Source organism: Dendrobates tinctorius, unplaced genomic scaffold (assembly GCF_039654945.1).
Source record: "Dendrobates tinctorius isolate UK_male_01 unplaced genomic scaffold, ASM3965494v1 ptg000223l, whole genome shotgun sequence".
Classification (NCBI taxonomy): domain Eukaryota; kingdom Metazoa; phylum Chordata; class Amphibia; order Anura; family Dendrobatidae; genus Dendrobates; species Dendrobates tinctorius.
Window position 1 is genome coordinate 29,016,656 of NW_027361890.1, and position 16,149 is coordinate 29,032,804.

Here is a 16,149-nt window from a genome sequence, read left to right on the forward strand (position 1 = left end):
GTGATGTCTTCTTAAACCTGTCAAAAGATTTTTATTTGGATCAACTGTAATGTACCAACGTCATTTAAAAAAAATGGTGTGTTAATTGGTTAGGATACCACACTACATTATGGCAACGTAGATCTGACCCAATATTTTTGCAGAGGGTGGACCCAAAAATCATGGGGCCACTATTCCAGAGCACTATATGGACCCCTTGTTCTTTATTAAATCAGTATAAAGTAACACACCCTTTGTTTCCCTAATAATCCAAAAGTAATTATGAGCCATGAAATTCATAAGCTTATATACAATCAAGTAGACAGCAGAAAGTGGGATGTCTTACCTAGTAGGTCCTATGCAATTGCAACACTGAATATATGTTGTGCTCATCTCTGTTTTGGCTCTTATAGAATGTGATTGTCCTGTTGTAAGGTGGACAACTCCTACTTTATTTTTGTTGTTCATATGCCTTTAGGCAGTCTATCTACATGAGAGAAATTCAACTATTTGCCCAATTTCAACTATTTCAATGGTAATGGCCGGCACTAATGTGTGTATCATAGCCTCTTGAATTTCTTTCACATGCAAATTTAAAGGGAGTATGTCAGAAGGATTTTATACCGTAAATGATTTCTATGCACATATAGTTCTGTCAAAGACAAGTCTAGCAATACCTTTACATGGTCAGTATGTTCATCCAGTACTGAGAAATCAGCATTTTAATTTATATGCAAATAAGGCTGAAGAGCCATGGCAGATCTGAAGCTTCTGTCACTCCAGCTCTATAATCTGCCAAGCACTGCCTCTTCCTGTTTGACTGACAGCTCCTTTTCTTTGCCTGAAATCACACAGCATAGAAGCTGTCAGTCAAGCAGGAGGAGTCAACGCTGGTCAGGAAATAGAGCAGGAGTGGCATTGGTTTCAGATCTACCATAGCTATTTACATATTAATTCAAAGGCTGATTTCTCAGTAATGGAGAAACAGACTGTCCATGTAAAGATATTGCTGGATTTGTTGTTAAAAGAGCTACATGCACATATAAGTGGTTTGGGAGTGGAGGTAAAATTCTTCTTACAGATTCCTTTTAAGGAATGTAGGTTTGAACGTATTGGATTTTAGTTTCATTTATTCTTACAGGAAATAAGCCACTGACCAAGGGTCTGACAGCATTTTATTCCCTTCTATAGAAATAAGCATCTATTCACAGCTGAGCCATGCATGCTTCTTCATTGGTGGATTTGGGAAAAAAGCTGTTTGCCTAAAGAGCTGAAAGTTACTGTATACCATGAGTACCACATTCTGGAAATGTGGCCTTTGAACCCAAAGGATTGTTTCCCCTTGTTTTCCAATAGTACTAGGAGATAAATTTGGTAGGTCAGAAGCCATCATATGGTGCAAAAAGCTTTTGTACAGTTGGTATAATGTTAATAGATCCAAATTCAACATGCCACCCTCCTAATGTTTTATTATTTGATGCATTGCTTTCTATGAAAGTATAAGTCTATGCAAAATTTGACACCAGGTTTTTGCAGTTGATAACAGTTGTGGCGCCAGACTGATGGAAGCTATAGCCTCCTACTTACTATCATTTACTCCATTACTAGCTCAGTCAATACAAGGACTTGCTAGAGGATATTCATGTCTTTATAATTTTATTGTGGTTGTTTTCCTTTTTTAATCAAATGTTGACACTGGGGATAGACAGAGGTAGACTTGCGTCTCGTGTGAGGCGTAGAATTAGAATTTTATTATGGCATAAAATATAGACTGAAAAGTTTAGAAACGTCAAGTTGTTTGTCTGCTAATACGTTTTTCTTATTATTTATTGGTTTAGCACAGCAAAGTACGATATTCCTCGGATATTTTACACTTAAAAGCTCTTTGGACATATTGCATCATATGATTAATGAATAACCCTTGAAGAATGCCCTGCTCTCAGACTTCCAAAATGGTCTTATTGTTTGGCTCACCCGTCACATGACTGTTCCTGGTTTTCAGTAACATATAGAGCTCACTTTAGCCCCCTGATCTCAGAGAGATGGATGAATGATACTTTTCATATTAATATTCCCTCTTCTACAGTCTTACATAATGCATAAAATAGTGTTAAAGGCGTTTTCCACATTTAGAAAAGCGGAACCAAACTCATCAGATAGTAGAAAAGAAAAATAGAGTTAGTATTCACCCTCCCTCTGTCCAACTCCAGCTCTGTGCTTTGGATGCAGCAGTGACATCACAAGTATAGTGCACATAATCGCTGCAGCCAGTCACTGAGCTTGGTGACTTGTGCCGTCAACAAAAGCAGAGCTGCTGAGCTTAGTGACTGGCTGCAGCGGGATAGTCAGTGCTATAGTCATGATGTCACCACTGCAACCTAAACACTAGCTCCGTCGGCGAGCTGCAAGTGGACTGAGGCAGGGTTAGTACTTTCTCTTTTTTTACAACTACCTGACTGCTTGGGGTACACTTTTCTATAAGCAAAAAACCCATTTAAAAAGCTATGCAAAACCTAAGTGATAACTTGCTGAAGGCTGAATCAGGAGATCAGGGTCAAGAGTAAAGCTCACTGTCACTTCATTCAATGTCTATGGGATTGCCGGAGATAGCCAAGCCTGTACTTAGCTATCTCCTACACCCCCAAAGACTTTGAATGGAGACGTGCCTATTCTTGACAGCCACTCTAATGAAAAGGGGGACTCTTGACTAGCGTTCTTGTGACTGGTGTGCTTCGCAGCATTCAGAGCTTCAGTAATCAGGCAGTTATGCCTCATCTTGTGGATAAATTGCCAAAGACCAGCAATGGTTAAAATGTTGCATGCACCAAGGTAAATTAAAGGGAATCTGTCACCCTTTTTTTGCCCTATTTGCTGCCGGCATAGACATCGGGGGCTTATCTACAGCATTCTGTAATGCTGTAGATAAGCCCCCGATGTAACCTGAAAGATAAGAAAAAAGAGTTATATTATACTCACCGAGGTGGGCGGTCCGGTCCGGTGGGTATTGCGGTCCGGTCCGACGCCTCCCTTCTTCATGGACTGACGTCCTCTTTTCCCGTCCTGAAATGGCTCCAGCGCAGGCGCATTGCTCTGCCCTGATGAGGGCAGAGCAGAATTCTGCAGTGCGCAGGCGCCAGACCTCTCCCGATGCCTGTGTACTGCAGAACTCTGCTCTGCCCTCAACAGGGCAGAGCAGTGCGCTTGCGCCTGAGCCTTTACAGATGGGAGAAGAGGACGTCATCGCATGAAGAAGGGAGGCGCTGGACGGGACGGCGACACACATCGGACCGGACCGCCCACCTCCGTGAGTATAGTATAACGTATTTTTCTTCTCTTTCAGGTTACATCGGGGGCTTATCTACAGCATTACAGAATGCTGTAGATAAGCCCCCGATGTCTATGCCGGCAGCTGAAAGGCCAAAGAAAGGGTGACAGATTCCCTTTAACACTGCTTATCTTTTGGATCAAATTTGGAGTACTGTAGAACTTCAACTTTTCTCTATTCTGTAAATAGGTAAAAAGTTATAGTCTTTGTGTAATCCCTTTAAGTTCAGTTTTTCTAGCTTCTTTATGAATCAATTCCTTATTTTTTTTTTCAAAATCTCTGCTTGCAGTTAATCAGAGGGAACATTAATGGTTTCCTATATGAAGACAAAAAATCTGTCGTAGTCATGTGATGGACACAGTGGTACACGGCTCAATACAGCTGCAGTACCGTTATCAGAGCTGTGTCTTTTAAGAAGCACTCCCATCTATATTTTTTGCATTAAATGTGTATATATGTATGTAGTGAGTGTATTAACATAATCACCTACCGCCACCATCTCGATGATCCAGCGCCATGCTTCTTCTCTTCTCAGTGACGTCACCCCTTTGCCGACTCTCCTGGTCAAGCTGAGCGCTGCGTGACCCGGAAGTGGCATTTACAATGTAATTCTATGGAGCCTCAGAAGTAACCTCCATAGGCTTTCATTATAAAAGAGACTTCTGGCTCATTCATAGAGCACAGGATGGGCCAGATAGTCGGAATTGCAGTGACGTCACTGAGAAGAGAAGAAACGGGTCTGGATCCCGGAGAAGGTGCAGGTGGGTGAGTATATATATACACTCACACTACAATACACAGACATATACACACATTTAATAAAATATAGATTGGAGTGCTTCTTTAAGGAGCTACGTACCTGACTTTTTCATCACATGACTCGGACAGATTTTTGTATCCCCAGGAAGGGAAAAATTAAGAACTGCAGCCAGCAGAGATCTTGACAACCATAAAGAATTGACACACACAATGTATGTTAGAAAATGTTATAACTTTTCATTATACAATGAGATGTCAGAACACCCCACAATAAATAAAGATGTTGTACCAGCTACTCTAGACGAACTGTGCACATTACTGGTCTAATCAGGTGTCTGAGTTGGGTTACAGAGGTTTTGTCTTTTAGCTCTAAAGCTCCCATACACATAAGACTAATGTCGGAAAATCTGCCAATGTTATCAGGTTCGGCCAAAAGTCTAATGTGTATGAGGGCCCTGGATAGATGATTCTTGGGGAAAATATTAATCCGACATGTCTGATTGTGGACTTTTTATCATGTTGTCTACCAGAGATAAACCACCTATAGACATGTCTCGCAATGGCTCTCACTTAGAAAATGCAGAAGCGCTTGGCCAAACAAGCTCTCCTCTGTATAGAAGAGCCGACTGAGATACTATGTGTGGCGGGCTTATATGTTGTCCACAACTCTGAAAAGATAGGTAATCAATATCAGGGTCCGAAACCCAGCTGCCTTACCGATTAGCTATGATTAGCTCCAGAAGTGGCCAGATGTAGACCATGTACAGAGTGACCAGTGCAGGTCCGGAATAGTGACTGCTGCTAAGAATTGTAGCTCAGCTCCTATTCAGTTAAAGATGTGCACATAGAGAATATGTTTAAGTTATCGTCTTTGGTCTAAAGCTGTAGTATGAAATGCAAAAAAAAATAATGTACAGTACAATTAAAATGCAAATAGGTGCGAAACAAGTTCAAACTTTTTAGAAATCTTATTACAATATTTGAGCTTTTGTAAGGAGATTTCCATTTTTTTCTACAATACACAGTAGAGATAAATAGTTTAATGCACACTGGACTGATATGGCACCCAGTTAAGTCCTTCATGACAACCTGTCTTAAAGGTGTTTTCCACTACACAGACAACCACTTCCCAATCCCTATGTTTCCCCCTTGTAGAATAATAACGCTTATACTCATATCCGTTGCCAGCGCCATTCCAGTAGTGTCGGCACTGCCTCTACTGGGTATCGCGCAACATTGTTATGTCACATGATACCTGTGGTCCACACCTTCAGACAAATCACATACATCCGGAGCAAGTCAGCGCTGCTGCTCTTTCATTTCCTCCAGAAGTATGCGATTTGTCCAAATGTGGTGAGAGTGAAGCCAGTGCTGATTGGCCACAGGGATTGCGTGACATAAAAATAGAGGAGTATAAGTATTATTATTATTTTATAAATGGGAAAATAAAGATTGAAAAAGGGATATCTGAGTAGTGGAAAACACCTTCAACTTCTGTACCTGTCATCTTGGGCCTGGGATTCCCGTGTGTTCTCTAGGTCCTAAGACATCAAAACGTCTCAGGTCAGCGCACGTCATGATGTCATGTAGGCCCAGTGATTAGATGTTGCCGGGCCTAGTAACCTACATAGGTGACCAGCATATCAAGTCAGAGACACCAGGAGTAGGTGACATTTAGCCATGGAGGCCTAGGATGAGGCAAATCATTTGCAGTACACAGTCATATCCCTAATTTAATTTTGAAATTACTAATTTGCACTCGTTGAACTACAGTGAAACATGGAAATACACACAGTAAGGAAAATGTTGGTTGAAGTGTATTGGCTTTGATTGCAAAATGAGCTATGTCTATGGGACTTAGGGAAGGGGGTGTGCAGGGACATCTGACCTAGTGAGTCATGAAACATACTCAGTAAATCTGGGAATTCTGTTGTTCTGGGAGGAGACTGGAAACTTTGGCTCTATTCCTCAATTTAAACCCTGTTGTTGGCCAATTATGGACTCAGTGCATCGTGTCACGCTACCTTTTGTTTGTATCATTTGGCAGATTTTAGTGGAGTGGAAACATTATTGAATAATGAGAACTTCTTTCATCACAGTTTAGCAGAATTTGCTAGAAATCAGCTGTAGAAATATTAGATATTGGAAAATTGCTAGGACTAGTTGTTTTCTACACAGAAAATTCATCAAGTCAGCTTGTCCTTGGCCCGAGTTTCATCTTTACAGCCCGTGCTTGGGTCCTGATCTGTCATTATGCTACAGTACCAGCTATCACAGCCACTAATTTCGACTAATTTTATAACTGAACTAACGAGATGTTGTGAAAGACACTACTAAGACCCCAATATAGTTCCTAACATTCAGACCTCACATATCTAATATGTATTTTCTCTCTATTGAATAAGTTCTAAAAAAAATTTGGGGCTGGAGCACACTTATAAGTTCCTTACCATTACAAGCTTATTCCTCATTAAAGGGTTAAAAAGAATCTGTCATCCATCTCCAAAATTGCTATTTACCTGCACATATAGTTGTAATCTACAGGTAAACAGAATTTAAGTCATGTCTGGCAGGCGTACTAGAAGTACAGCTACAGGGAGAAAATGAAGTTTTATTCTCCCTGTGGCCGCTCGCTTCCAGTCCTCGGGGGGGATTCAATAGGCTGTTGTTGTCACTGCTCAATACACAGTGAGTGCAGCTGTAATCTCACTCCCTAGCAAACTGAGTGATAGCCTGCTCTGCACATATATGCTGTACACATTACACACTGCAGAGGAGCCTGTCAGTCAATGTGCTGGGGAATGATCGCAGCATACTCACTATGTAGTGAACGATGATTGCTATAACTCACTGTATCACCACAATGACTAATTCATCAGTATCTAATCATTGTGGGTGCGATAACCGGCATTCCTGCTGATCAACTGTTCCCATTGCCGGACGAATGTGCTGTTGCGAAGTGGATATGCACAGCTCGTTCAACTGCATAGTGGCCGCAGCCGTATACCTCATGCCTATTGATTTGAAAAGGAGCTGTGGCCACTATACAGATGACAGATCTGTGCTGTGCAGCTCCACAACTGAGCACATCCGGCAGCCACCAGAATCAGGAACAGCTGATCATTGAGGGTGGTGGCTATCCCAGCCTCATGATCTGAAATTGATTACCTTTCCTAAGTAAAGGGCTCCCTGTGGTTTCCTAGGGCTAGAAGACGGTGAGCGTGCTTTACTCAAGAGTGCCAACTAGTGATGAGCTCAAGTGCTCGTTACTCAAGTTTGCCTAGGGTGCCTGGGTATGCACAGAGTATCGCGGGTGCTTGAGTGACATTTTCAAGTACCCACGGCCGCATGTTTCGCGGCTGTTAGACAGCCACAAAACATGCGGGAATTGCCCGTGTTTGCCTAACAAGTAAGGGCAATCCCCGCATGTTTTGCGGCAGTCCAACAGCCGCAAAACATGCGGCCATGGGTACTTGAACATGTCACTCGAGCACCCGCGATACTCTGTGCATACCCGAGCACCCTAGGCAAACTCGAGTAACGAGCACTTGCGATTATCACTAGTACCAACTTCTGCGGTCAGATAGGGCATCCTTATGGGAAAGTATCAGGTCCCTTCTTTTCTCTATATCCTGATCTACTAGATCCTGTAGTTTATTTGCCATAGTAATGGATAACCTTTCAGGCCAACATTATTTGGAAATTTCAGGAACTTTTCATGATATTTTTTCCTATTTATTTGGGATAAATAAATGTTATCTTTTATTGGGGTGAATTTTTTTGATCAGTCAGACCCTATCCTAAAGGTAGGCCATTAATATAAAAGTCTTGGACAACCCCTATTTACAAATGTTTACAGACAGTATTACATGAAGAGCTAAGGAAGTTCTGTGGTGCACGGAGATGTTTTCTTATTGTCAGTTTCCTGTATGGTTTTGTTTAACACCGGACACTGTAACCAGTTGTAAAGTAAGAATATGGCTTTAGATGAGTTTGCTGGAGAAGTAATGTAAATCTGTACAGGAGATGGCCAAGTGAGGAGGCTGTCTTAATTTTCTGAAAACAATATAAAATTTCCATCACTAAAAAAATCACTTAGTTTTATGAGTGTTTGTTTTCAGAACAATCATCTATGATGTCTTAGATTTTGCGATTTATGTACTACCACATGTTCTAAAAGTTAGTAAAACGGTAAGCAGGTTTCATAAAAATCATCAAGTTTGGTCAGCTTTAATGTGTATTGTATTTCACCCTATAGGAAATCTAATTAAAAGTAACAAGCAATTTATGCAATTTGGCTTACTTTTGTAAGATTTGCAACAAGGCAGAAAAAAAGTGAATATTACAGAAAGTATATATATATACATACATACTGTACACATACATGTTTTCACTGGTCAGTCAGCCGGGGAAGCTGAGCAGAGTGGGTTGTGTTGGAGCTGGAGAGAGACCAGCCAGAATCTCTCTGAGAGGAGACTGCACAGGCTGTGTGCACCAAGCTGCAAGTATAACTGGTTGCTATAATAGGTTCTAGCTCAGCCGAGTAACCACTGAATATGAGTCCATTGAACCTAAAGCAGGACCTGAATTTCTATCTGTGTGAGACCCTGTTGTTGCTTTGCATTCATTGAAAAAGGACTGTGATTTTTGTTATTACGTATTTTTCATTTAACCCTGAGTCAGGTGCAATAGACCTTACAGGCACAGCTCACACATTTTTGTTTCACCCTCCGCTCCGCCCCTTCCAGTACTTTATCTTTAGTGTCCGCTTGAACCCCCCCACTCAGTTGTACCTCCATCCTGGTGGAGAGCAGGTGTGACCTCCATGACCACTCAGGCTAATTGCACCTGAAGGTTCTCATTTTTGAAGGTTCATACTTTCTCGAGCGTTTTCATCGCAATTGTTTATTTTGAACATTTTATGAATGAATAATGTAAAGTTTGTGGATATTTCGTAGAAATAAGTAGGGTTTTCTTACAAATAAGATGGTTTTCTTGGAAATGGCCTCTCATGCACATTGCGCCCGACCAGGTAATAATAATCAGAAAACTGGGGGCTATTTGGCAGTAGTTGTGAAATTTGGGTACTTTTTGTTTAATTACTTTTAGGCTATTAATTGTTTTTTCTTCATCTGATTTTGTATACTATCTTTTAATACATCCCTATGAAGGTCACTGATTACTTTTAGAGACCAGAAATTGAGATAACTAGATATTATAGGAATTTTTTTAACCTGTGCCTGTGTGGCGTACTGCGCCTGAACTCGGGAGTGTCAAAGATGTGCCTGACACAAGCTGTGCAAGTTTATGAAGTTTAATAAACCTCAATCTGCTTTGACCCAAGAATCCGGCGCCTGTGTGAACTCTAGCGCCAACCTGAGAGCGTTATCCCCTACAATATAAATGTGGGTGTATATATATATATATATATATCGATAAAGTGTGTGTGTTTATATATAGATAAAGAAGTCACCGAACTTTGGTTATACTAGGAAATATGAAGGAGTGATCCTATTAAGGCAATTTGTCCATATGTCTTTTGATGGAATATGTATGTCATAATAAGGGATTCCCCAATCTGGGATCACCAAGATCTAATACAGAGAGATGTTTACAAGCATCAGCTCTCACCCTTACAAATCAGTCTTTACTGAATGCCCATTTGTGAGTGTTGCAATAGTAACCTTCTCAGGAAAATCAGACGTCTTTTGTGTGCTTTCAAGAGTTGTACTCTGGACATTCAGCTGATCACTACTGATCATGTACAAAATAGTTGCTGGCAGCACGGTGGCTGAGTGGTTAGCTCTACAGCCTTGCAGCTCTGGGGTCCTTGGTTCAAATCCCACCAAGGATAACATCTGCAAGGAGTTTGTATGTTCTCCTTGTGTTTATTAAATTCTCTGTACCCTAAAATGGTATTAATAAAAAACTACAGTTCATGCCACAAATTACAAGCCGTCACATAAGTCCAACAAAGGCAAAATAAAATGTAATGGCTTCTGGAATATGGCAGCAAAAAAAAAAACAAGTTTTTAAATTGTTTTTATTGTGCAAAATGTAATATCTCTGTAATGATATTGACTGACAGAAAAAGTGAATGGTTATTTCCCAGAAAACAAGCTACTCCCTATCTGTTGGATAGGGGGTAACATAGTGGTCACTGGGGGTCGAATCCTCAGCAATCCCGGTTGGGACTTTGGATTCCCAAGAATGGAGCAGAGGCATAGATGTGCGGCCCTTGCTCCATTCATTGTCTATGGGACTGCTGAGTGTAGGTCTTAGCTTTTTGTGGCTGCTACAAAGAAAACAAATGGATCGGAGGAAGCATTTGCACACCTCTACTCAATGTAGGATGGGTCTGTATGCAGAGCCCTGTTCTCAAGGTTCCAGAGCATTGGGCTCACTTGGAGATGACTCTTGGGATCGAATAGGGAATAACTTGATATTTTGAGAATATCCTTTTAACATGTTATTTATAGCATATAGTGAGTTTTGTTTGAAAAAAAAATAAATCATTGTGGAGTTGCAGCAACATCCTCAACTTAATGTTAATATTCGCTCAGTGGTTAGCACTGCAGCCTTGCAGCACTGGGGTTCTGGGTTCAAATCCCACCAAGGACAACATCTGCAAGGAGTTTGTATGTTCTTCCCGTGGGTTTCCTTCCGGTACTCTGGTTTCCTCCCACACTCCAAAAACATACTGATAGGGAATCTAAATTGTGAGCCCCAATGGTGACAGTGATGATAATGTCTGTAAAGCGCTGTGGAATTAATGGCGTTATATAAGGGAGTAAAATAAATATATACTGTATTTTTTTTTCCAGTACCTATTACAGCCAATCTTTCTGCCAGCTTCCATTAGAAGAAATGACTTCCTACTTACTCCAAGGGCATCTTAACTGTTGTGTTACTGACAAGCGCTCAAGTGGTTAAGTCCCGATCCCTCAGCCGGGCCAGCTGTCTAAGAACATGGTACTCCCTGGCAGCAGAATGTCTTGTCCCAATCAGTCCATTAGTCAGAGTCAGTGGGACAGGAAGGATATAATCTCTGGCGTCTCGTGGGGGCCTGCAGATCCTGCAGACGTTTGTTTAGGATTTGGGGGGATGATCCTTAAGCTCAGGACGCAGCCCAGCAGCTGTCTGGATGGCAGTGAAGAGGAGGTGTAGCTGTGATTGCGCAAGGGGCGGCACAGCTGCTTTGGATAGGGCTAATTAAATGCCAACAGCTGGCCAAGAGGCTGATTTATATACAGCATTAAATATGATTAAAGTGTGACATATCCACACTGCGCAATTCATCAGCCTCCACTCTTCTCAGAATTACTTCTTGGTGAATTTCTTCGTGGGCAAATATTGTCTTATCTGCAGCGGAATCCACATATGAGTTCTGGATAAGAACAGAGCGTCTATCATTGACAATCACGGTTGTTCTTCTATTCTTGAATGTAGACAGCATCAGCAGACGGTTGCAATGGAATTATTTTGTAAATCCCTTCTGTCACCACCAGTGTAGAAATGAATCTTCTATCTATAGTGTAAATACCCGACGGCTCTGTAACATGGAGCGATGATGGTTAGAGATGGGCCCCATCAACAAACAACCAATGAGAAAACGCTCAAGTGTTATCTTATTGCTTCTTATGTGGACATAAAAGTTACTTTTTCTTGTCAACACTTCGTAGTGCGTACCGTAAGTCGGGAACGTGTTGTCAATAATAATGAAGGGAACAATCATACGGACCCCCTTCTTCATTATTGTTCTATTAAAAGAATAAAAGTGCTGATCAAAATTTTACTTAATCGATCGAAGCCCCGTTTACTCTCATTTCCATGTTAGATTGTTGTCAGGTCCTGACAGTTTCTCCTTTTTCCATCTATCCTAAGTTATTCATTCGTTATATGGCACTAATAATGGAAAGGGGACACTAGTATTATTTACGGTATTATGCGTTTCTTATATAGCGCCATCATATTCCACAGCGCTTTACAGACATTATCACTCAATATTTTAGCATCACCTACGTAAGGGGTATGTAGATAAGGAGAAAGCTACATGCCACTTTTACGTCATAAACACGCCACTGGGCATTAACATCATCAAATTGTCAATAATAACAATAATGTGAAATAGTTGCTTGTTTTTCTAATTGAAGGGAATCTGTCACCAGGGTTTGCTACCTCATCTGAGAGCAGTTTGATGTAGGAAAAGAAACTCTGAATCCAGCGATGTATCACTTAATTTACTGGGTGCAGCAGTTGTGACACAATCAGAGTTCTTAGATGTAGCATGTAGCAGAGCATAAAAAGCTAACCCCACCCACACCACAGCTTTCTGTACATTGTCTATTGGCAGTGAGTGGCTTATCAGAGAAGGAGGCGTGGTCGACCAAGGCTCACATGAGCTGTAGTCCAGGCCATGATAATCTCCTAGTGATAAAACCTTCACTGTATGGAAACAGCAAGCAGCCTAATAAGTGACACATCCCGGAAATCTGACTCAACTTCAACCTCATGCTGCCCTCTGATTACATAAAAGAAACCTGCTGACAGATTCCCTTTAAGATGGTAATAATAGCATCTTAATGTCGCATTTTGGTATAACAGAATTCTACTACTGGTTGTAGCTTAAGACCTAACGACTTATACTTAGCAGGAAACTCTGTCCTGAAAAACAGATTTTCCATTAATTCCAGTAAATCTTGTGACATGCATGTTGCTGTTCCAATAACAGATTCTTATTTATTGGGGTATGGTAATTGCCAGACTGTTATACTGTATGTAATGGGATCTACAATTGCTTTGATGTCTTTTACAGCTTGCTTTGTTGCCGGAGTTGAATTACTATTTTTATGACTCAAGGCAATTTTTAATTTATATAAAATCATTTCCTGTTCCTTATGTAGCGTTGACATATTCTGTATGACAGTGTGCTGATCATTAATCACTCACATTAATCTCACAGACATAGGCAGTTTTGGACTGGCCCACCAGAGAACCGGAGAATCCTCCGGTGGGCCCTGGCTTCTCCTTCAGAAGAGTTCATAGTGCAAACCTTGCAGTTGCTATGGGGCTCTACAGTGGGGGAGAAAGGTGGGCCCTCAGAATCAAATTCTCTGGTGAGCCCAATGTTCTTCAGTCTGACACTGGACATAGGAAACCAGGATCTGTATAGAAAAAGATGGGGCATGCTGTATCAGTAATCCAGATCTCGGTCACAATGCTGTAAGCCATACACATGGCCATTCTTTACATAAGTTTTCCATCCATGTTTTTGGATACATAACCGTTTTTAATGAACGATTGTCCACAAAAATAGTGATGTCCATATATAATACAATTTGTGGATCAAACTTGCCTATTCAAGTGAACGGGTTCATAATAAAAAACGGATATCACTCAGATGCCATCTACATGTCATCAGAGTGTTGTCCGTTTTTCTACCATCTAAAGGATAGGAAAAGCTTCTTTTTTTGGTTGGATTTTTTTTCTATTTGTGTAAAAAGGATGCGTGGCTGATGGTAAAAACTGATGGACCGAAAAACAGATGAAAATTGGATAAAAGTCGGTTCAAAACCAATATCATATGAAAAAATATACAGGTTGGGCCATTTATATGGATAGACCTGGGTGGGCCATTTATAAAGTTGGATCCAAAATGGCCGCCATGGTCACCACCCATCTTGAAAAGTTTCCCCCCTCCCATATACTAATGTTCCACAAACAGGAAGTTGATATCACCAACCATTCCCATTTTATTTAGGTGTATCCATATACATGGCCCACCCTGTATAGCTCCATAGGGAATGAACAGAACAGCTATCAAACATGTGCATTGCTGCTCCATTGTAAGCAGGGGAAAGGTTCCCCGTTCTGCCAATCGATGTGGGTCCTAGTGATCGGACTCCTACCGATCTTCTATCCTGTGGGTAGATGACAACCCCTTTAAAACTAATTTCTCCCTATTAATGAGCATTTTGCTTATTCTTCGTGTGATCAGAAGCCTATTTAAACTGGCCAATTACATGACGAAACAAGTTCACGATAATCAGCCCAGGTATATGCCCCCTTAGCATGAGTTCATGTTCCATAAATCGGCACAGGATCGGTCATCTGGTCCCCCATGTCCATGCTGGCAAAACGATTTTCTTAAAGTGCTGAATGTTAAGTTCACCACAATAAGCTTTTGAAGGTTGATTTTTTTTACAGCCATTATGCAGAGGTTTTGAGAATTAATTTTTGTTTGTACTTTACAGCCAGTATAAATCCCACTTACCCATGAAAATAGGATAATCAATAAATATGGGTTAGTACTAAAATATATACAACTATTTAACCTATAAGATCTGCTAGACTAGGGGTTCTCAAACTTTTTCTACTCGGTCCTCATCAGACAGTCTAAGATCATGCCAGGGCCTTGACAAATGGGTATTCGTGATTCATGTGAGCTTCCGTACCTAGTAATTTAAAACTCTTATTGGCCATCCAACCCCATCGATTCATACCCCAATAAAATAAACACTCCAGAGGTATTTGGATAAATTGGCCACAGCAGCCTTTTATTAAACATATAACATAACATTTTAAACACAACGTCCCAGAAGGGGTGGTCCTCGAAGCCCCAAACCATAAAACTCAGATTTGATATTCCCAACTTGGTCCCCAGGTCGAGTCTTGCCTCTAGCCGTTAAGCACCAGCTCAGAGACACATATCAACCCACCTGGCCAGTTTCCATTACCATTAACCACAGGTCCACTTTAATCCCTTCCGCGGGATAATTCAATTACCCGTCCACTTGAATCCACCAAGGGGGGAGTCCATGACCTCTTGAGATCCCCCCCCCTGAACCGCTATTTACCAGCACCACCAACTTCGAGGACCTCCCCCCCACGCCACACTGCTGTGACAAGTAATTATACAGACTTACAAACAAATTATAACCCCAACCCCTAAATACCGCCCATATCCATACAAGGAAAGGAAACCTATTAACACAAGATTAACCCCAAAGCGATTACCTAACCAAAAATATAATTAAGGGAGGGTGGATGGGAGCTTCTTGTCACTATGTGGGGGAACCTAAAATGGTTGCCCCACTAAGATGGTCACTGTCTTTAGAATGATAACTCATACTCCAGCTCTGACCCCGCCTCCCCCTCATCCCAGCACTAGCCCCCACCTTATCCAAATACATTAACTCTGTAGTACCATCCTAATCCCTAACTCCAGCTCACTATATTCCCACTCAACCCTGTCATGTCGGCCTCCCTTTTAAGGCCTGCGGCCCAGTACGGCCTCTCTTGACAAATGGGTATTCGTGATTCATGTGAGCTTCCGTACCTAGTAATTTAAAACTCTTATTGGCCATCCAACCCCATCGATTCATACCCCAATAAAATAAACACTCCAGAGGTATTTGGATAAATTGGCCACAGCAGCCTTTTATTAAACATATAACATAACATTTTAAACACAACGTCCCAGAAGGGGTGGTCCTCGAAGCCCCAAACAATAAAACTCAGATTTGATATTCCCAACTTGGTCCCCAGGTCAAGTCTTGCCTCTAGCCGTTAAGCACCAGCTCAGAGACACATATCAACCCACCTGGCCAGTTTCCATTACCATTAAGCACGGGTCCACTTTAATCCCTTCCGCGGGATAATTCAATTACCCGTCCACTTGAATCCACCCAGGGGGGAGTCCAGGACCTCTTGAGATCCCCCCCCGAACCGCTATTTACCAGCACCACCAACTTCGAGGACCTCCCCCCTATGCCACCAACATAAATGTTTTGATCCCTCAAACATTTATGTCCCTCCACACTTCAGAGCCTCTTTTTAATGTCCTCTGGTTCCACCAAATGCCACGTATCCAAACTGACCCCGTTTAGGCGGATTTTGCTCCTCTTCCAAAATTCCCCGTTTACCAAATTCCAACTCCGTGTGGCGCACCACAACCTCCCCATTCCTTGCCATGAAAGACAGGACACTGCTTTATTCACCTTGATCCCAGATTTGTTCACTCACTGAACAGACCTCGCTCCATGCCACACCTTTCCGAAAATGATATCATACCCAACCACCAAAAC

The 16,149-nt window shown here is 41.6% G+C and overlaps 1 protein-coding gene across 3 annotated transcripts in view; it reads left to right on the top strand.

Annotated features, from left to right (window-relative positions):
- Nucleotides 1-16,149, top strand: part of SEPTIN9 (septin 9) — a 452,544-nt gene that overhangs the window by 281,352 nt on the left and 155,043 nt on the right. The gene's annotated exons all lie outside the window — the stretch shown is intronic.